At 50.6% G+C, this 5,424-nt stretch overlaps 1 protein-coding gene across 1 annotated transcript in view; it reads right to left on the reverse strand.

Moving 5' to 3' along the window:
• Window positions 1–4,016: 4,016 nt before the first annotated feature.
• Window positions 4,017–5,424, reverse strand: part of CPAMD8 (C3 and PZP like alpha-2-macroglobulin domain containing 8) — a 136,239-nt gene continuing 134,831 nt past the window's right edge. Inside the window, exon 43 of the transcript XR_005195862.1 lies at window positions 4,017–4,026. The gene's annotated coding sequence lies outside the window, so the exon portion shown is untranslated. The remainder of the gene's footprint in view (window positions 4,027–5,424) is intronic.

Raw genomic sequence — 5,424 nt, forward strand, 5'->3', positions numbered from 1 at the left:
CCCTACTCCCCCTACTCCCCCTACACCCCTTCTTCTTTCCTCTTTGGCAACTCTCCCATCTTCTGGAAAACTTGAGTCGTCTTTTCCCTGTAACCCGGCAAGTCCAGCATCTCCAGGACTTGGCCCTGTCCTCCCTCCTCAAGCCTAAAGAAAAAGCTGAATTTAAATATTCAGCCTTTAAGTCGTGGAGCCATCAAAGGTACCTTGGGTACAAAGCCAAGCGAAAAAGCGTTTTCCACTGCTGCAGAGCCTTCCCAGGTTTTCCCGGTAATGAGTCATTCTCCTGTCCCCAACCTCCTAGCCCCCTTCACGGTATGTTAAAAAATTTCTCCTTGGGCTTTTCAGACGACTATGGAGTGCGCCTGACAGAGAGTAGACTCCGAACTCTCTGAAATGGCCCAACTTTAAAACTGCATGGCCCCTGCAGGGTCTCTGGACCCCGAGACAGTTCAGGCTGTGTGGGGGGTCGTTGCTGGAACACCCGGACACCCTGATCAATTTCCCTGCATTGATCAGTGGCTGGCCTTCCTTCGGAACCCTCCCCTTGGCTACAGTCCTGTGCCGCCCATCACCTTTCATCCAAGGTCCTTGTAAGCCGAATTTCTCCTTTGTCCAGGCTCTTGGCTCACTGTCCCCCCTTTTCCCCTTCCTTAAAAAAAAAAAAAAAAAAAAAAAAGCCCCTCCTTCCCTTGCCTCTGCCCTGTACTCTACCTGCTCCCCTGGAATCCCCTTGGTCTCCTTGTCCTCATCTGTGGTCCCCCTTCCACTGTCACCCCCTAAACCGCCGTCTTCTGCGGCCCCTGCGCCTACTGCCTCTCAGCTACAGCCCGGCGAGAAAAGGCTGCTCCACTGCTTCCCTTAAGGCAGTGACTGCTCTGCCCCGTTTTAAGTCTGTGTTCCCTTTTCTACTTCTGACCTGGATGCCTGGAAGACTCAAAACCCACCTTTTCTGAAAAACCCCAGGTCCTGACTGCACTGGTGGAGTCCGTGCTTCAAACTCACCAGCCCACCTAAAATAATTGTGAGCAGCTTCTTCTAACCCTCTTTACATGGAAAACAAAACAAAACAAACAAACAAAAAATGTGTTCATAGAGATGCTAAAACATCGTCCCTTGCTTCAGCCCGTAAACCGGAGGCGGCGGCCCAGGACCTTCGAGAGGAGGTTCTTCCCTTCCCTTCTCCCAATCTGATACAAACCCAAACACCTGGCGCGGGGCGGGGACGCTTTGAACAATTTCCGCCTGTATCTCCTTGCTGGTATTGAGGGAGCCAACCAGAGACCCATACATCTGTCTAAGACAACTGAAGTCCAGGGACAAATAAGTCACCGGGAGCGTTTCTGGAATGCCTCCAGGAGGCTTATCAAATTTACACCCCATTTAATCCAGCGGCTCCCCAAAACAGCTGTGCTATTTGGCATTTGTAGCCCAGGCAGCTCCTAATAGTTGGAGAAAGTTACAAAAACTTAAGAAATTTGTTAAGATGAATATTTCCCAACTCCTGAAAACAGCTCAAAGGGTTTTTAACAACCAAAACAATAAAAGACAAAACCAGGCTGCTCTGGCAGCTAAAGGCAGCTAATGGGGCATCCAAAAGGCAGGCAAAAATCATAGTTGCCGCCATCCAGGGAACTAAACAGTCCTATACAAAAAAGCTGTACTGGGGAAAGGTCCAAGACAGAAGCTCAGGAATCCCGTGGGAGGGGAAAAAACACCCCTACAACAAAATCAATGTGCATATAAAAAAAAAAAAAAAAAAAAAAAAAAAAAACTGAAAAATGCCCAGAAAAGCCACAGAAAAAGGTTCTCACTCTCCCCAAAACAAGGAACTTTAAAAAAAAAAAAAACTAACGGGGCCGGGGCTGCCTTTCCCTTGGCCCCCGGAGCCCATGGTTACTGCCACTGTGGGCGGGCAGCCTGCGCGCTTCTGAATCGACACCTGGGCGGGGCACGCCGTACCGCAAGCACCCCTGGGCAGTGTCTCTAACAAAAAGGTTACCGTGCGAGGTGCCACAGGAACCATCCAGAAATACCCTGTCACCCACACACAGAAGTGAATTTGGGTCAAAGAAGAGTAACCCATTCATTTCTTGTAATGCCAGAGTGCCCTTACCCCCTCCTCAAATGGGACCTATTCCATAAGCTACAGGTATCCACGGCTTTCTGGGCAAGTCAAGCCCATCTCACGCTGGGGGCCACAACATCCCTCATTGCACAGCTCCTACCAACTGCCCCCTTGTCAGAGAAGCATCTCTTAACTCCATGCTCACAACCACTAAAAAGTAAAACCAGGTTCTTCCCTTCCCTTCTCCCAACCTGATACAAACCCAAACACCTGGCGCGGGGCGGGGATGCTTTGAACAATTTCCACCTGTATCTCCTTGCTGGTATTGAGGGAGCCAACCAGAGACCCATACATCTGTCTAAGACAACTGAAGTCCAGGGACAAATAAGTCACCGGGGGCGTTTCTGGAATGCCTCCAGGAGGCTTATCAAATTTACACCCCATTTAATCCAGCGGCTCCCAAAAACAGCCGTGCTATTTGGCATTTGTAGGGCAGACTCAAACTCCCCCCGCACCAGGGCTGGCAAAACACCACCCACCAGTAGTTGTAAAACTCCTGGGCACGGCTCTACCCGTCCAAGGAAAACAATATCCTGTAAGTCAGCAGGCTCCAGAGGGAATCAGTCCCCACATTCAACGGCTACTGCAGGCCAATATACTCTGTGGCACATATACACCATGGAATATTATGCAGCCATCAAAAACGATGAGTTCGTGTCCTTAGCAGGGACGTGGATGAACCTGGAAACCATCATTCTCAGCAAACTGACACAAGAACAGAAAATCAAACACCACATGTTCTCACTCATAGGTGGGTGTTGAACAATGAGAACACATGGACATAGGGAGGGGAGCATCACACACTGGGGTCTGTCGGGGGGGGGAAATAGGGGAGGGACAGCGGGGGGTGGGGAGGTGGGGAGAGAGAGCATGGGGAGAAAGGCCAGATATAGGTGAAGGAGAGGAAGGCAGCAAATCACACTGCCACGTGTGTACCTATGCAACAATCTTGCATTTCTTCACATGTACCCCAAAACCTGAAATGCAATAAAAAATAAAAATATACCCACACCTTGCCAGTCCACCTGGAATACCCCATTTTTGCCAGTCCAAAAGCCTGGAACAAGTAACTACCAGCCCGTATGGAACCTGTGGGAAGTCAACAAGCAGACAGTCATGGTACATCCAACTCTTCTCAGCTTGCTCCCACCAGAACATGCAGTATACATTATCTTAAACTTTAAAAATATACCCCCCACCTTTTTTTTCTAAACACAGTCTCGCTCTGTCACCCAGGCTGGAGTGCAGCGGCATGATCTAGGCTCACTGCAACCTCTACCTCCCGGGTTCAAGCAATTCTCTGCCTCAGTCTCTCAAGTAGCTGGGATTACAGGCACCCACCACCACACCCCGCTAATTTCTGTATTTTTAGTAGACAGAGTTTCACCACCTTGGCCAGGCCGAGTCTTGAACTTCTGACCTCGTGATTCACCCACCTCAGCCTCCCAAAGTGCTGGGATTACAGGCGTGAGCCACCGCACCTGGCTTTAAAAAATGCTTTCTTTGCCATCCCTCTGGCTCCCAAAAGCCAGCCAATTTTTGCTTTTGAATGAGCAAATCGCAGTTCCAGCGATACCACGCAACTCACCTGAACTCGGCTGCCTCAGGGGTTTCAAAATTCCCCCACTCTTTTTGGCCACCCTAACTACTCCACTCCAGTATGTAAACAGCCTGTGACCGGCTACTAACACTCCTGACAGCTGTCTGCAATATACTAGAAACTTACTTCCGCTCCTACAGGAGCTCAGGTACCGGGTCTCGGCCAAAAAGGCCCAGCTTTGCCTCTCAGAAGTCTCCTCCCTGGGGTACAAAATACACAAAGGCAGAAGGGCACTCACCAGCCATCCTGCAAGTTCCCACTCCCACCACCAAAACGCAGGCGCTTAAACCCAGCTGCTCTTCTTCCTAACCCAGACGTCACCAGGCCTGTCCGTAACTGCCAAACACAGCTGCAAATCACGGAGACCGGCCAACCTGATCTCCGGAATGTTCCGTGGAGAAGGCGGCCACCACTGCATTTACAAACGGTAGCAGCTCCCTTAAGCCAGGGGTGCGGAAAGCCGGTGCGACCGTCACCACGGGACAGACATACCGTGGGCCCAAGCCCTGCCAGGCGGCACTTCCGCACAAAAAGCTGAAATAACTGCCCTCACCCAAGCCCCCGATGGGGTCAGGACAAACGTATTAATATTGACACGAGTAGCCACTATGCTTTTGCCACAGTCCATGTACACGAAGCCATCTATCAAAAGCATGGGCTACTCTAACCTCAGCCGGAAAAACTATCAAAAACAAAACAAAACAAAACAAAATTCTAGCCCTGCTCGAGGTGGCGTAACCCTCCCCCAGCAGGTGGCTGTAATTCACTGCAAAGGGCGCCAGAAACCAAACACAGCTGTCGCCGGGAGAAACCAGAAGGCAAATTCTGCAGCTCATAACGCTGCTGCTCTCCCGGTCACCCCTTTCGCTTTGCCCCCGGCTCTTTCTTTCCCATAGCCTGATCTACCCAACCACCCAACATAGTCTTCAAAAAAAAAAAAAAAAAAAGCAAGCATGGAATCTTCAGGCCAGCAAAAACCAAAATAAATGGTAAATCCTCCCAGACTCAAGAGTCTTCCTGCCTAAATCTCTTGGACGGGCCCTAGCCAACCAATTTCATCCCACCACCCACTCAGGGAAACCGAGCTGGCTCGACTCTTCCCAGGCCATTTCCAAACTCCCCACCTTCAGAACGTAGCTCATCAGCAGCCTCGCAGTGCACGACCTGTGCACCGGTAAACACCAAAGAACCCAGGCCTAAGCGGGGCCACCGCTCCGGGCATGTGGTCCAGGAAAGAGCTGGAAAATAAACTTCACCAAACTAAAGCCACACGGGCAGGACGCAGGTATCTCCTAGAAATGGTAAACACTTTCTCTGGATGGACTAAGGCATTTGCCACCAAAAATAAAACTGTCTCTACAGTAGTTAAATTCTTGCACCATAAAATCGCCCCTCAACATGGGCTGCCGTTCGCCACAAGGTCCAGTAATGGGCTCAGTCAATAAGGCATTCAGTGTACAATGGAAGCTCCATTGCGCCTACCGGCCCTCGAGCTCTGGACAGGTAAAACGCATAAACAGCACCCTAAAAAATACTCCTGCCGGGCGCGGTGGCTCAAGCCTGTAATCCCAGCACTTTGGGAGGCTGAGGCGGGTGGATCACGAGGTCAAGAGATCAAGACCATCCTGGTCAACATGGTGAAACCCCGTCTCTACTAAAACTACAAAAAATTAGCTGGGCATGGTGGCGCGTGCCTGTA

This window comes from Cebus imitator, unplaced genomic scaffold (genome assembly GCF_001604975.1).
Source record: "Cebus imitator isolate Cc_AM_T3 unplaced genomic scaffold, Cebus_imitator-1.0 Scaffold280, whole genome shotgun sequence".
NCBI lineage: Eukaryota > Metazoa > Chordata > Mammalia > Primates > Cebidae > Cebus > Cebus imitator.